Source organism: Lonchura striata, chromosome 5 (genome assembly GCF_046129695.1).
Source record: "Lonchura striata isolate bLonStr1 chromosome 5, bLonStr1.mat, whole genome shotgun sequence".
Taxonomy (NCBI): domain Eukaryota; kingdom Metazoa; phylum Chordata; class Aves; order Passeriformes; family Estrildidae; genus Lonchura; species Lonchura striata.
Window position 1 is genome coordinate 10,752,448 of NC_134607.1, and position 17,061 is coordinate 10,769,508.

The following is a 17,061-nucleotide window of genomic DNA, read 5'->3' on the forward strand; positions in this document are numbered from 1 at the left end:
CTGGTCCGTGTCTGTCGCTATAGGACACATGAAAGCACAACACGAGCCACTTGCTATTTGCAAGGTAATGAAGAAAGTTTATTATCTGACTTCAACTTTTATACTTTCCCAAAGGTGACATTGGATTGGAGAGTGAATGGGCTACCTCTCCAAAGACATTGGATAAACCACTAGTACATTAAGTTTCTCCACCCCCATAAAAGAATGTAAACAATATGTTGTTTACAGAAATTGTGTGGGAAAGTTCTCTAAAAGAATGTAAACTCAGAAGGTTTTAGAAAATCTTAAGAATCAAAGTGACACGTGTCTTCATATCACTATTAAAAATCCATTCAAACCCCAGCCTTTTTAACCAAAGAGAAAGATGAATAATAATGGTAAATCTAAACCTACCCCAAACCATCAAAAAATAAACAAATACAATGTCACCACCATGCTCATAAGGTTTACCCCAAAAGGGGAAAGTGGCAGAAGGAATTGAGTTACTACTACTGATGTGACAGACAGCCTGCTCAAGCACTATTTCAGCTGCATGCAGCTCTGAAAGAGAAAAAAGAGGGAACGAAAGAGAAAAAAGGAGGGAATAGTATTCTAAATAAGATGTCAAATAATTCACATTAATCAAACCCTGTAATATCTTCACACAGAAACATGCTGTCTGACAAAAAGGCCCTTTTAAGCAAGTAAAAACATAGGGAAAAATATCAAAATATCTGCTGCATATTTTTTTCCAGTTTATTTTTCCCCTTTTCTTTTCTGCACTAACAATTTTTAAGAGGCCAAATATATTCCAAGTGAAATGTCACCATTCTTACAGGCTTAAATAAACTATTTATTAGGAGTAGACTAAGTACTCTGGAGAAATTTATTGCCCTGGAGATAATATTTATAATTGACCTATGAAATATTATAACATTGTAGCGGCAGCAGCATTGCTCTTTGCCTGTGAGGATCCAGTTCCAGTCAGCACAAGTGCATTTAGAGGGGGAAATATTTCTGCAGTGCAGCATGCAGGCAGCACTTGGGAGAAGATGAAAAGCCCATGAGCACAATCTTTTCTTTGACACTGGCAATAAATAAATATAGAAGCAATAAATAAATAAATCATTCCATTCCAACAGCCCTTTTACAGTGCCCATCAGTTGAGTGTGTGCTGCTTGTCCAAGAGAGGCTGAAATGAAACAGGGAGCTGAGATCCTCAGCCACAGCCCCACGAGGCTCCCCGAGGGGAACACAGGTCCCCATTGAACCAGGAACACATGGGCTGCTCTTTACGGGGCTTTTTCAGACCAAAACACCACAACAGAAAGCCAGCAATTAGGTATTCCAAACAGAACTGCTATTTTGAAACTTCATTAATGCCTTGGGAGGGGGAGAGGGTGGAGAGGGTTGAGAAGTTAAATGCATGTGTGCACACAAAGGTGTAAAATTCAGACTATTTAAATGCTAATAAATACTGTAGTTGAGCACTCATTCCCCCCAGTAATAGAGAAGCCAAAATCTATTTGGCTTTGCACTACAAAGCCAAATAAATTGGTGATATTTGTCCTCCAACACAGGACAGATAAGAAAAAAAAGAGAGAAAAAAGCTTTTAATTCTAAAACTGGATATTACTTCCTCGGGCGAAGATGGCAGTGGAGGGAAACATGAACCAGGGTTAGGTTTCTTGAGTATTTTCAGTTCAAGTCTTACTTATTTGTTGTTTTTGTTTTTTTAGTAAACAAGTCAACACACAAACAACAAAAGATTTTTTTCCTCCCAGTATCAGGTATATCACAGGGAAAAGTCAATAAAATCTGCAGATATCAAAAACCAGATTCTCTTTGTTTTCACTGAGGAAACAGTTAGGAGAACTAGTGGCACAAACACAAATGTCTCCTTGGGATTTAAACACAGAAGTCCTGATTTGGAAGACCAACAGATGTCATGAAGAACACAACATCTACCTAAAACATTGCAAGACCGACACAATGATTCAAAATCCTCCAAAACCCAGCATTTTGGTGCTCTATCATAGGCTGTCACACTGATGCAGTAGACTTCAGTGCATGGGTTTAAGTTTACTTAGTGTCCTTAATGGTTCACTCGGATTTGTTTTTCCTAACTGACCCCTAGTTCTTTGCACACTAAATCTGAATGTGCTCAAGGCAGAAGGCCCTGCTGAGATGTGGTCAGGAGCAGGTCCTAACAATGCACAAGGCACAGGGCATGTCACGATTTTCATCTTGACAAGAACATTGAGCCTGAACTCATCTAGGGAGTGGTCCTGGACAAGAACCTCCACTAACTTGACCCAGGTTTCCTGTCGATAACTGAATAAGGTGTCCTTTTTTGCCTAGTTTGCAAAACAAGCAGGGCATTACCTACTGCTGATCCTTAACTTCTGCTTCCCAGAAAGATTTCTCACACTGCACAGCCATCTGTTCTTCTGAGGGTGTTTGTCAGACTCATGGGACTGTATGGAGGTGGGTACAGAAGAGTGTTTATTTTTCCTCCCCAAAAGTAATGAGAATTCACAATAGTGCCTACAAAATTTCCTTGGGATTCTCCTTATGTGTCCACTTGTGCTGCAGCCCTGTGAGCATTTAGGATTTTCTCAGTGTAAGGTCCAGGTGACTTAACTACGATTTAGATGATGGGACATCCCTGTGAGCTGAGGAACATCCCAGCTGCAGAGGAGGTGTGTTATGAACCTGTGCACCATAGCATGGCAGGTTCCTGCAGCCCAGCTGTGTGCTGGGGGAATGGGAAGCAGACAGGACACAGAGAAGACCGCATGCACCACCCTGTCCTCACCTGCAGGATAGCATCATGGCTTTCTCCCAAGGCTTGCTGTCAAACACAGATCTCAGTAGCCCAGGGTTTAGAGATCAGACACAATCCAGTACCTGGAGCTCAAATCAACTCTAGAAATGATCAAGACTCAGGACAGGGGTGTGAACATGAGGCGAGGGTTCAAGAATCCATCTCTGTATATGTGGGACTGGAGAGACCTCTCTTTAGGCACCGCCAAGGGACAGTCAACAAAGCAGCAAAGATCTATTTGCTCTGGAAAACAACAGGCTAAATAAGTTTTGCTAAATAAATTTCAACAGATTAATGGTATTCTCTTATATTTTCCATTCTTCCTTCTTACTCTTCCCTCCTCCCCTGTTGGTGTTCCCTTGCTGCCTGGTCTTTGTGTAGGGGCTGAGTGCAGCTCAGAGCTCCATGTGTGCTGTGATAATGATGAAATGAGAATCAGAAACCAAGGCTGACACATTAAAAGGTGCAACACAAGATATATTCTGTTCCTTGCTGAATCCAACTTGGTCCACTCTGCCTGCTTATTCTAGTTAAATGCACGTGTCAACATATAAAAAGTTATTTCAGACTGCAGCATTTGGTTCCTCGAGCCAAGCCAAATGAACACAGGAATAGCAACAGTACACACGCCAAGGAAAATGATTTTTTTTTCCTCCTACTGTGACATTTTTGAAGGCAGCCAATTATACATTAAAAACATCATGAATGAGCAGTGTAATTTTGGAACCATAACTTAAAATGAAGTATTCCTTTAAGTATGAAATTAATATAATCATGACATTTTAACAGTTTTTCATGGTCCTGCATTCTCTTACAAGGACTCACTCTAGGTAAATATATATGCTATATAAAAGGACCACAATAATCTTTTCCCACTAGTAAAATTGCTACTCTTATGAGTGTTACATATATAGGAGTTTTTGCATACATAAACATAGTGTGGTCACTTGTGGGATCTATAGATTACATTGGGGGCATATTAAGGGAGTAATGAGTGTGCCAAATTTGTTGGCGTGTTTTATAGTGTCTAGATTTTTCTATCCTATGCTATTTTGTACATTTCCTGCCCTGATATAAATGACCTCATTAACAATAAATTCTAATAAGTATACAGAGGCTTTTTTTTTATTTCAAACCCTGAACTTTGCTGGCTACAGCTTATTTTTATTTTGTAACCTCCCTTTGTATGTATAGTCTTGGAGAAGGAGAAAGAGGAGGAAAAAAATAATGAAATGAAACAAAATTCTGCTCACAAAAGGGAGTTTTCTCCTGAATAACATAACCTGTACTCCAGTCTGAGCTATGGTCAGCCTGCTCAGACAGCCAGTAAAATTAAGTAAATTCAGAGAAGATATTTTGGGGATTGAAATTTGCCTTCCAAATACAAGCAGTGGGTTTTGCCTTCCAAGCCAAAGAAGGAAATCACACAGCAGCATATGGAGTACTCTATTCCCCACATATTAAAGTTATGTTAGCTTTACAGCAGTTCCTGTCACAATTTAGTATCTTACCCCCCAAGCAGATATGTTTTACACAGGATCAGAAGTCTATTTTTGCAATCCTACCTCAGGGTAAAACTCATTGGGACTCCAGGATCTAACACCCTTGCAGTGATCCCTGCAGTAACAGTCCCTCTAGCTGGGGCTAGAAATAAATTTGTTCTGAACATCAGATATACTTTTTTGATTTTTCTTTTGGAGTTTTTTTCCTTCTGGATAGTGAGTTCAGAATGTGCTACAGTAGGAGAGCTGAGAGTACCTAGCAAAGCTCACAACAATATTCAGTACTTCTAGAGAAATCTAAGTTCTTTGTAGACTCTAAAAAATGGAGTCTGGAATGCAAAAAATGTAAAGAGTAGCCATACAAAAAAAAAAAAAAAAAAAGGGATGTAGATGCAAAAACTACAGAATATCAGCCAGAGCTCTATATGTTTACTGCACACATAGTAAACACATCCAATACACCAAAAAAGTACTGCTAAGGCACAGCCATGCAAGGCTACAAGACCAGACTCCAGTGACACCCAAAGCAGATTCTGAGCTCAGGCTTCAAAACCCTCTAAGAAAATAGAAATTGTTTGCCATTTCCACATCCAGCAAGAATAACTTATTTTACCTCCACCCTTCTCCTCTGTCAAGCTACCATTTCCCAAGCTCCTGCTCCTGCCCTGGCCTCACCTCCCCCACACTGCACTGACGCTGCTACCCTGGGGCAGCTGCCCACTGATTTAATGATGAGGGTGAGTGGAGAGGTCAGAGCTAAGGGGGGCACAGAAATGTGTGTCCTGAGGGCACTGCTGTGGCCTTGCCTACCGAGCCCTTAATGTCTGAAGATGGATATCCCATTTACATGGCAATCACACTTATAAATATGGCTTTATGGTGAGCCTACTCTTTGGATATAGTCCTGCCCTTCATAAAATGATTTCTAACTGGCTTGTCCAGACTAATTTCAGGTATGTAAAGTGATGCTCGCAAAAGACTGCTGGACTTCAATTCCTGGGTACTCATCAAGGACAATCCTCTTTCTATGGCACTACAGAACTTTTTAATCAGAGTGGAGAAAACAGCTATTTCTCCTCTTTGGCTGCAAATCCTGAGGCAAACCGAGCACTCCAGGAAGGGAAAAATGCTCTCTTCATGGCACCCACTCAATCTTGGTATGAGTTCCAGGCTCAGCCTGCCACAGGCAAGACTTGCTGCTGGTGGCTTCAGAAACTCTGCAGATACCTACAGTGACAAGTTGTGCAAAGCTGCCCAGCCCTCAGAAGGCAGTAACTACGCTGACATTAATAGGCAGCTCGTGGTAAGACTGAGGAGGATGGTGATGTGTTTTGAGCTGCTGTGAAAAAACGTGGACTTCTGCTGCCTCCTAGGGTATGTCCTGATGGCAGAGCTCAGGAGAGACCTGAACTCCTTCAAAACTTCTCCAGGGCAGGGGAGGTGCCAATGGGTTTATGAGGGCAGAGAGGCCAGGGTGGTCTAGTTCTGAGCATTGACTTGGCCTTTCAGCTGCTTTTTCTGCCTCCCCTGCACAGTATAAGAATATAAACCAGTGTCTGCAAAAGCTACTTATGGTCAGTGCCTTAAAAACACTAACATTTTAAATACAGACTCTGTATTTCATGTTCATCCTCTTCCTTTTGGGAGTTTTGAGGCTTCAGCATTTCTGTTCTTCATGGGTATGTCCACAGCAAGGGTTAGAAGTAAATAATTTTAAAAATTCTCACTGTTGAGGAACACCTCTGGTGCAGGTACTGGGCTCACAAACTGCAGATGGAAATGCAGGTTGAGATGCAGATTTAAATGCAGACTGAAGCACAGGCTGAGCTCTGGGTGGGAACCCAGGACAAGAGGATGAACTTTCGACCTTTGGGATGACAAAGGGCACAAAGGCAGGGGAAAGCCAGCCAGGTGAATGGACACTGAGTCACAGCAGCAGCCAGGAATGCCCAATCATTTGGGCAAGAAGGAAGATAAAAAAAAGTGATGGCAGCGAGGTGGACAAGGATGGGGACAGGGGGCGAATACTTGGGAGGAAGAGTGGGATTGGCCATGGGGAGACTGTGATGGGATAAAATCCCAGGGGTTCCTTTGCTGGGGTCCCTCCTTGGAGGCAGCAGCTTGGGCTGTGTCTGTGTCATTGCCCCAGAAACAGGTGGCTTTATGGAATGAGACATATGGGGCTCTGCTGCCTCTGCCATGGCAAAGCTGGTGTGATGGGAGTGGGGTGTGTGGGGAGCCAGGCCAGGGAAGTCCCAGAAAGTCTCTGAGTGTGCCATTACCAGAAAGTCTCAAGAGGGAATGTGTGACTGGGGAGTTTCCTTAATGTCTCATAACTGCACAACTGCAAATGCAGCAGCCTTAATCAACACACAGGGTAGTAGACTTGTGATAATATTGCTGATAATCTCTGCAATCTCTGCTCCTGAAGAAGAAAGGCAGCTGTGTGAGCCTGACCCTGAATCCAGAGGGAGATCTGGTCAGACACTTAACCTGACTGGCAGCAACAGCCTAGCCCTGTACTATCCCACATTTCACATTACACTGTTTTGGCTCTATTCCACACTTGTAAAAGTTGCTTTATATGCCTTGCTGTTTCTTTCACCTCTTGGAAAACAGTCCTTTTTAGGTCAGTTATAATCTACTATTTTTGTTAGTGTTTTTCAGAAGAGAAAATGTGACTGAATTTTCAGTATTTCTAGTTGTCAGGTTTTGAAAACACTGAGGCCACATGGGCCATTTAACTGTAGGTTGCAGGTTTTAGAAACAAATACAGACCTGCCAATTTGGTCCTTGATAATACCTCCTAAACCAGAGCAAGCAGGGGAGATCTTATCTCTATCTACAGCTACCTGACAGGAGGGGGCAGCTAGGGGGAGTTGGGCTCCCAGGGAACAAGGGACAGGACAAGAGGAAACAGCTCAAACTGTGCCAGGGGAGGTTCAGGTTGGACATCAGGGAAAATTTCTTCTTGGAAAGGGTGGTCAAACCTTGGAAGGAGCTGCCCAGGGAGGTGATGGAGTCCCCATCCCTGGAGGTCTCAGAAGGCCTGCATAGGGCACTCAGTGCTCTGGGCTGGGTAACAAGGTGGGGATCTGGCACAGGTTGGACTCAATGATTGTGGAAGTTTTTCCAAGCTAAATGGCTCTGTGATTCTGTGACAGCTTGTCAGCATATTTGTAGTGTTCATTTGTCCACCTGCAGCTTGTCCAGCATTCCTGAAGCAGTGTGCTAGACCCACAGTAGGGATGGTGGATGCTGCAGTGACTACACCACCTCCTGAGGTCCCCTGCAAGCTGAACTACCCTGTGCTCCCAAGGCACCTTATGGCATCACAGCCATAGAACTCAGAATGCTGCCTCTGGCCTGATGTGACAGCACACAGTTTATTTTACAGGCATTTTAGCCTGTAGAAAATACTCTCTCATAAAGAAGAAAAGCACAGTTCTTCAAATACAATGCCATGAACAAACCCCTGGGTAAAGTGCTCAGTGATTTAGTAATATTTAGTTGTATTCTGACACTGCATAAAAACGCAAAACTTGAGGATGGAGCCTGTATTAAACTAAGCACTGACCCCATATGACCAGAAGAGATCTCAGGTACTCTGCACCACCCCATGCTCAAACCCACTCCTTCTGGTCTCAAAGGACTGAAGTGCATAACAGACACATTGGCTAACATGTGCTTTATTCAAGCACCCCAGAATACCCAAACTTCTCAACAGGAAAAATATAATTTTACTTTATCTACACTATTTACTGGTAGGAAAAGTTATTATGATGTAGAAGTATGTATTACTGTCCTGCTCACATTTTTGTGCTCCATAAAATTCAGTGCTATGCATTGAAAAGGACAAGCTGATGGGGAAAAATGAGTTTTTCAGTTTTTCTCTCCCTCACATCATGAGCCTTTATATGAAGTCATATATATGAATTTTCTGTGGACTGAAAGTTCTCTTCCTTAGATGTAGCCAATACATCAGGGATTGTTGTCACATTACTGCAGTGACTTGGTGAGTTTTTTCTGGTTTTTATTTTTCTTTTCTTTTACAGAGTGCTATCATCCTGTAACTTGCCTTTCACAGTACTGTTTTTCATACTGATTCTTACATATAATCCATTGCAAACATCCAGAGACCAGTTATAGTAAATTAGGCTTGAATTCGTCCATCACTCAGCTGCCATCAGTGGATGGATAGCTCAAGGAGTAAACAGATGCTTGCTCTGATTCAGCACCACAGCTCTTGCATGAAACAGAAATCCAACTGTTAGTCTCAGGACTATTTGAACAGTACAAATCTGTGGGGTTTTTTTCAGTGTACCTTCCTTGATCAAGAGGAAGTAGAGGTCAATATTACATGGCATTCATATAGCATTAAAATTGCCCTGTAAATTACTGATCTGAAAAATGTGGTAAGTAAAGTAGCTACAGTAATTCTGAGGTGAGAAATACTAGAGGAAAATAAATTTTTTTCCTATTAAAAAAAAATTATCTGTGTTCTCTGTGAATTCTTCATGATGTTGGAACGTCTTCAATTCAGTCATAAAAATGAATTAGAAATAAACCTGTTCAACTGAAATGCTCAGAAAATCAAGAGTATTTCACCCCAATTCTCATTTTTCAGAAAGTCGTTCTGAAGTGGAAAACTGGAAACACTTTCTTTCAGTGCATGATTTAAAACACATGAATGTGACACTTTCTCAAAAAAATGTTCCATTGGAAACAAATTGTCATTTTCAGATGAAGAAACATTCTGAACAAATATTCTCAACCTGTCTGTAGGAACGGCAGCACTTGCAGTGCACAGAGATAACCAACAGAGAACAGCTACAAAATATATTTTTGAATAAAGCTTTCTAAATTAAATTGTTTAAAATCGGCAATAATTGGAGGTTGCAGAAAGTATTCAAATGAATTATTTTTCCATCAGCATAAAACACTGCAACATTGCTCATAAGAAAAGGCAGTCTTAATGCATTTACACTTTTTTTTTTTTTTTTCCCCCAAGAAGATTGGTACAATACTCCAGTTTAACATTGCTAGTCAAAGGCATTTTGATTTGGGACCCAGGATCATGTAGAACATTATGTTTATTTAGAATAACCAATTAAAAATTTTAAAAAGCAGATGCAAAAGACTTAGAGATTATCTTAATTTTTGTTATTCTTTGGAAGTTCAGGTCAAAGTCAGGTCTTAATGGGAGGATCTGACTTTCTATTAAAAAAAAGGTAAAAATCTTGAAAATGCTCTAAAAACATTTATTTTCACCCAATAATAGTAAATAAATTACTTTATTGCATCATAAGCAGCAGAACCAGCAGAGCTGTGACTCCTCTCCATTTGTGGCTGGACTTCCTGGCGCCTGAGAAGAGCCACACTCACACTGCAGTCTGTTCTGGGAGCAGGGGGATTTCCAGAGTGTCTGTCCTCTACCCAGGCACTGATTTTCTCTAAAACTTACAGGAAATCACCATCTCCAAGCTCAGGACCCTTTTCCCTGTGTATGTTAAAGCCAGTTTTGACGCTGGGATAGTTTTGGTGGAGAACAGGAAGGCACGGACAGGGCCCCTCATCTACAGCCGTCTCCATCAGCACTGCTATTTCAAGGACCTTTTCCCTGCAGGTTAAACAGCTGGCTGCATCAATATGGATTAGATTTTCAATGTTCTAACAGTTCTCTTCTGTGGTATTTCCCAGCAGCCCTAAGTCACTCTGGTGTTTTTCCCTCCCTTGGTGCTCACAGTTACTCCATGTGCTCTTCTCCAGGAGCACTTGTACTTCTTCTGCAAGTGACTCTGTTTTCTTACTGAAGGGAAGCTTTGAACCCAGCTGATTCCAGTTTCTCTGCTACATCTGGCTGTGAGACCCCTGCCATGCATGAACCAAGGTGTTCTGGGCAGTGCCGGAAGGGAGACTTTGCTCCCAGAAACAAAGTTTTGGCCAAGGGAGCAGATAAACAACAAGACTGCACCAAGTGCCTAATCAGAGCAATCCTTGAGACTGCTGTAAATGAGATTGAACAGTTGGGGCTGGATCCCAGTCAGTGCAATCCCTGGGGAGCAGACACTGCCATCTGCACGCTCATTTGTTGGGCTTTGGAAATATTTAACGTTTGATTTATGGTGGTGAATTGCAACCTGGCAAACATTCACTGTGCAAAACTCTGTTCCCTCACTCATTAAAAATCAGGGCCTGATCCATATGAAAGCTTCCTGATGAGTTCACTACGTTTTGGATTAGGCCTCTGGGTCCCAAGACTGGCAGATAACATCCCATTTCTGTCCAGTTTTCTTGCTCAAATTTAGAAAAAGCCAAGTGTTTTCCATCAATGTTTTTAAGTTTACTTTTGGGGGAATCCTCACAGTGGGTCAGGTTACTGTGATATAGAAAGGATGACCCAATCTGACATACAAATTTTCCAAAGGAACTCAGCCCGAGGCAGACATCTGACTCTGAGAATTTCAGCCCAGATGGCTGGAGTTTGGCAAAGATGGAAGGAACTGAAAATAGAGCTCTGTAATGGAAAGTGGTGTAGAACCTTAATAATAGGGGGGTGCTACCAAGTACCACATGTGATAAAGCTCCACAACAAAAAAAATAAGGGAAACATTGAGGGAGGATTCTTTTTGTTATGCCTCAGAATACATGATCTGTCTCTTCCTTACTTGAAACGGTATTAGAGTTAGCTCTTATTTTTGCCTGATCCTCCAGAAATTACCATCAAAACCAGGCAGCTCAAACCCAACCTTTCCCTCTCAACTGTACCAAACAAGGTATATCTGAGAAGCATAAGCCCATCCCAGACAGTCAGAAGAAGTCAGGACTACAATAGTTCGTCTCTGCACTGAGGAGTCAGGAGCAGACTAGAAACAGTTGTGTGGCTGAGATGTAAGCAGTTAAATTTTCATTACTTTGCAGATTAAAAACTCATCTTGATATTTCAGTTACAAGAATACAATTTCAGTTCTACAATACCCAGCATACCACAAAGATTCCCTTAGTCATAATAGGTGAAAAAAATTATTTCACTCAGATTAATTCTGAAATGTTTGAGTCCCTATTTCTGCTTTCACCTCATCTCTGCCAATTTGCTCTTGATGAGCAGGATGTGAACACAGGAGCTGGAATATTGTTAAAGCCATTTAAGAAATTTGCTGCCATTTACACCTGCATAAATCCTGAGTAATTTCACTGGCATAAATGGAAGCACAATTTGGCTTGAGGCATCAGGGCTTTAGTTTTTCCTTATTTTTGTTTTGTTTTAATTCAGCAACAGATTAAAAATAAAATTCTAATGACATCATGCTTATGGCACAGAGTCAATGGATTTATGCTGGACTGCTCCAGAATAAATGAGATAAGGATTTGACCTAAGAAAATCCAGACAACATCCATTTGCAAGCAGTTTGCTGAACAGTTTTCTGTTATGGAATGTCTCCATCTTTAAGGAACTGGGGGCAAACAACTCACAAACACCTTGGTGCCAAAACACAATTTTGGTAACAAAGGGTTTTGTTTCAGACATATTCTTGAAACCTCAAAAGTGTAGCATGCTCATATTGCAACTGACTCATCATGCACAAATTTTTGGCTTTTGTTTTTCTTTTTTGTTCCTTTTATTTTTTAAATGCATTTTAGTTATGCCCATCACCCCAGTCAAAAATTAGGAGTTTAGAATGGAAATTCTTACCAGCTTTTCAAGCTGGTGGTGCTTCCAGGCACTGCCATGATAAATAATTTACTATTTAATGACTCCTGATGTAATCGCAGCAGGAATCAGATTCACCAACATCCATCTCTCCATTGTTACCACTCTTCTCTGAGCCCATCTTTTTAGCTTCCAACTCAAAAACGGGTGTTTAAATTGGTAAAGAGAGAGTTTACCACCACAATCCAACCTCTACATTTGTTTATGTTGGATGACATTTTTGTCCTGGCTTGCATTACGCAGATGGATAAAACTCAGAAGGGTTCTGCTTTATTGCCCTGTTTTCTCTTAGTGTTCCTGCATTTTTTAAATGCTACCAAATGGTTACTTTTGGCTCTCAGTATTATCACATGTTGTCTCTAAGTATGGAAATAGTTATGGTAATATGGACGTAAATCATAACTGTAAATACCACATAAAAAAGACTGCCATATAATTATAAAAATACCTAATAGATTTCTTTTTCAAAGACAACACAGCTGTCCCTTCTAACCTTTCATTTGCAGATTCTTTTCTCTCCTGTTTTTATTTATAGGTTGCCATGCAGTTTGACATAGAACACAATGATTTTTGTTTCTAATTTTGAAAAGAAAAGGAAAAGAAAGAATACCCATTTCATCATAAAGAAGCATTAGTTTACAATTTTGAAAAGAAACTAATGCCAGCTCTAGAACATCATTTTGGAACCAGTCTCCCTCTTAATATATTTCAAAAGGATCTGTCAATGGCTACATACCGCAATATAAAATTAGACTCTGCCATGGAACTGAAGGAGGGGTCGGCCAAATGGCACACATCACATGTTGGGAAGGAAGCCTCATTCTTTGTCCAAATATCTCAGGTTTATTTTGGGTTGGTTTTTTTTTTCTTTTTTCTTTTTTCTTTTTTTTTTTTTTTTGTGAAAAGAACCACACTAGATTATTACTTTGGTTACTAGGTTATTACACAACAAAATAAAAATTTTATGCCCTGCTCAAGGAAAACCAGGTTGAAAAGTGTTCCAGGCAAACTCACACTATGCAATGTGCCATGTCAGTGAGAGGAATGAAGCCATGAACATCATTGATGCCAAAAAGGGTTTGGATTTTTTTGCCTGAGAGCTACCACCATGTTTTTAGTCAGCTTTGCAATGCTTTCAGCCAAAAAAGAGTAGACTATTTTTTTCTGCTGGAGTTGCAAACTGGTTCTCACCTCTTCCCTGTTACTTCAAATTTCCAGAAGGAGCCTGTTTGGTCATAAAAGAGAGGCTGCATGCAGTGCTCTCATACCACATGAATGTAAGGCTGTTATCCTTGTGTCTTTGAAACATTTTTGCCTCAAACCCTCTACCTATCACCAGAGACCTGCGCCTCTGTCTTTTGTTACAGCAAATGCTATGTTTTTACTGAAATAATAGAAAATCTCTCCAGGGAATGGAGTTCATCTTAACCATCAGAAATATGTGCTTCCTCTCCCTTACTTTGCAAAAAGAGTAATTATGGCTTTATGCAGAACAGCGCACAGGTCTCAATGGGTTTGTTACACTCTGATTCCCTTCAAGAGAGGCAGCTAAAACAAATGAACTGCAAAATGCTGGTGGGGAAGGTCAGTCTGGACCAGAGGTGTGCTCATTGCTTATTGATACAGATCATTTAGGCAGATAACATTCCCAAATCCGCATTGCATTTTTATCAGTATGCACCAACTGGCCTTTGTCCAAAAATGTGTCCTTTTATCAGATGTGTCACTCTTTTGGGAGGCTGCCATCACTAGACTGGGTGACTGAATGTTAAAATAATTTCTCCAGGGGAGGAGATTGATCCCAAAGGTTTTCCAGTTCCAAGGGGGGGATCATTTTTCACCACTAGCTGGAGCCTGATGTCAGACATGCCCTTGCTTCATTTATTCTCCTCAGAGGTTGAACCTCAGCTTGTCCTCGATTCCAATATTGTTTCACATTTGGACACATAGTAAGTAGTTACTACAAAGTGAACTGTTAGAGCAGGAGAGCCCATGAGACATGGGAAAATAATTTAGGGAAGCAGTCTGACAGCAGGATGCAGTAGTTTCTATTGTCCCATTAAAACAAAGATAGCTGAGATAGCTAGGAAGCTTAACTTTATATTCATTATGTAAACTTATGTATTTTAGCCTGATGTGCCAAAAAGATGCAAATACAAGAAGAACCTCAAACAAACCAACACCCCCAAATTTACGCCACCAAAACCTCAAGCAAACCAACACAACAAATATTTGCCCTTCTTCGGCACCATGTCTACTTAACAGGGATATGAGACTGAAGCCTTGTACACATGAAAGAATGATAATTTGTACTAAAAGATCAAATGGCCTGGGTTCTCTCTGTGTCTGGCATTTATTTTACATTTGCAGTTTGGTCTGAGAACAAAAAGGAAGCTGCAATGATTGAGTCATCTTATGAAAACAACTTAACACATTTTTATTCTTTGCTACGTGTTTTCTCCACAACAATAAGTAAAGAGAGGGGGAAATCACCAGTACCCATGCAATATTTAAAGTTTAATTATTTACACAAAAGAGCAGCTTGGTCTTGCCCACTAATGGCTTGAGGTTGCACTGACTTTATTTAGACCATGCCTAAATTAAAGGCAGAACACAAGCAGGTATATGCAACAGAGATCAGTCACCACAGCATTTCCTGCATCTCCTGTAACATTCCTCTTCTTATACCAAGATGCCTCTGCAGCAGTCTAAGTCAGGCTTTGAAATAAAATTGATCAAAGCCACAGCATATTGTGCTAAAGCTGGACCAAGGCCAGACACACTAAAAACTTTCTCACCTCTCTTCTTCATAAATATGGAAAAGTCAGGAGACCATGAACTGCTGCTTCCAGAGGCATTTACAATACCAGCAGCATTTCTCACTCAAAGCACTCCATTATTACAGACACTTTTATTGCAACATTTCCAATCTGTATTGGGGGGTTTCTCTTTATATGCACATTCAAGAAATCTGAATGAAGCTGTGGTATGAATTTACAGACTATACGAAGACCAGAGAGCAATTTATCTCTTTCAAAGTGAGTAAGGCTATCTGAATGAAAGCCATTTTCACTTTGAACAGTTGTGGCTGCACAAGGGATCAATCCACCTTAAAATTAGCTCAGATAATGTCTTTATCTGATAGGTTGATTCTCTGACACTGTGCAAGAAAGCTAAAAAACAAAGAAAATCTGTCCTTTGACAGTGCACTGTCATGTATGTCTGATGTTGTCCTAGTAATCATCACTAAAAATGTGATTTTTGATTGTATTAGTTTAATTTCAATTTCTGTGTTTTGGCAAGTTGCGCAGTTCTTAAGAATTATGAGAAATTTCTTTCCTCTTTCCTTCTCACCTCACTTCCCCAGAAAAAAGTGAAAAGAAAATTTGCATGACAAATTTGAGTGAGACAAGGATACAAACAGGCAGTGGATACACCAAATTCAAATGGACTTTTGTCTCAGCACCATCACACCCCCCCAGCAAAGCCACTGTGCAGCTCCTGCCCACACAAAGTACCCTGCTGGAGGGACATGAACTTTCAGAGGTAGGTAAGAGAGCTGATTAAAACACTGGTAGAGAAATAGAGTCTGAGTTTTGAGCAAACTTGTATTTTTGTTACCACTTGAGTGGAAAAAGCTCTGGATGTTGTTTGGGAGAGGTCTAAGACAATAGTCCTGGATCACTGAGCTTTGGACTTGGGCACACTGCTAAGTAACTCTAATTAATAGCAAATATGAACATATTCCTGGGGAGAAGACAGTGAGGGAGGGGCAGGAAATGTGCAAAGGTAACTGCACAGGGCAAAAAAATGCAGTAAAATGCAAGAATCTCAGGATTTGTAAATGAGATATCAACTGTTGCGATTCACAAAGATTCCCGACACTAACATTTCCTGATTCTAACATTTAATTCACTAATTCTTGTGTGACAAATACCAGCCAGTTCACAGCACTTGTATACAAGGTGTGTGGTTTGATTTCAACGTGAAAGCAGCTCCTTTTCCAAACAAGAACCAGGACTGCATAGCAGGTAAATGGTTAATGCTGAACAACACACACATGAAACTTCATAACTTCATCAACTCCCTCACAGAAATCAGGATATTATTCATTATTATGGAGCCTGTAATTCTAAAGTAAATCATGCCAAGATACCATCTTACAGGTCTCTAGATCAGATATCATTGCACAAAAAAAAAAAAAAAAAAGCAAGCTTTCATGCACTTACCTTATCCTCCAGCCAGATCAGTCTGTCTCCTATACTGTAGTATCCTTTGTCTACCCCTTTTTCTAAAGAAAGAAGAATAAAAATGGGACATTCATTAGGTGGAGAATAAATTCAAACTATGAATTATATCTATGGTATTCAAAGTAAAAAAAAAAAAAAAGGCTGGTAATAGTAGGGTAGAATAAAATACGTGAACATAACAAGAAAGAATGAAAAAAGGGAAAGAGAGTGGCTGAAGAGAAGGGGATTAATTTGTCAGACTGACAAGATTAAGTTAGTCTAAAGGGCATCTTGGACATGAAGGGATATAGATGGAGTCTGGATGGATTGGTTTCTTATTTAATTGTTTCAGTAGTTGGATGGAATGGGCAAGGTACCTGGGCCCATCTGCAATTTTGAATATTACTGGCCTGAGCAAGGTAAACTTGCTATCCATAAAGAAATCAGGATAGTTTTCAACTGGGGCTGCCTGTTTAGGAGGCAGTACATCCATGGCTTCAAGGGCTGGAGTGGCAGAAATCCATCCATCCATCCATCCATCCATCCATCCATCCATCCATCCATCCATCCATCCATCCATCCATCCATCATCTCCTCTTTACAAAGGAATGACACTGGGAAAAGCTCTTGCATCCTCATTTTCCCTCCTACTCTTTATGAGGCCTGCTTAGTAAAGCCCAGTTACACATTCCACTGCAAACGGTGGGACTGGGAGCTAGAAGTGAAAACTGTAGAAAATGGGGTCTATGCTTTCTGTTCACAGGATCTATTGCTAAGTAATGCCATAGTTTGAGGGTGTTATTGCACAGGGAA

At 40.6% G+C, this 17,061-nt stretch overlaps 1 pseudogene; it reads right to left on the reverse strand.

The window, feature by feature from the left end:
* LOC110472978 (potassium voltage-gated channel subfamily KQT member 1-like) overlaps positions 1-17,061 on the reverse strand; it is a 433,209-nt pseudogene that overhangs the window by 169,049 nt on the left and 247,099 nt on the right.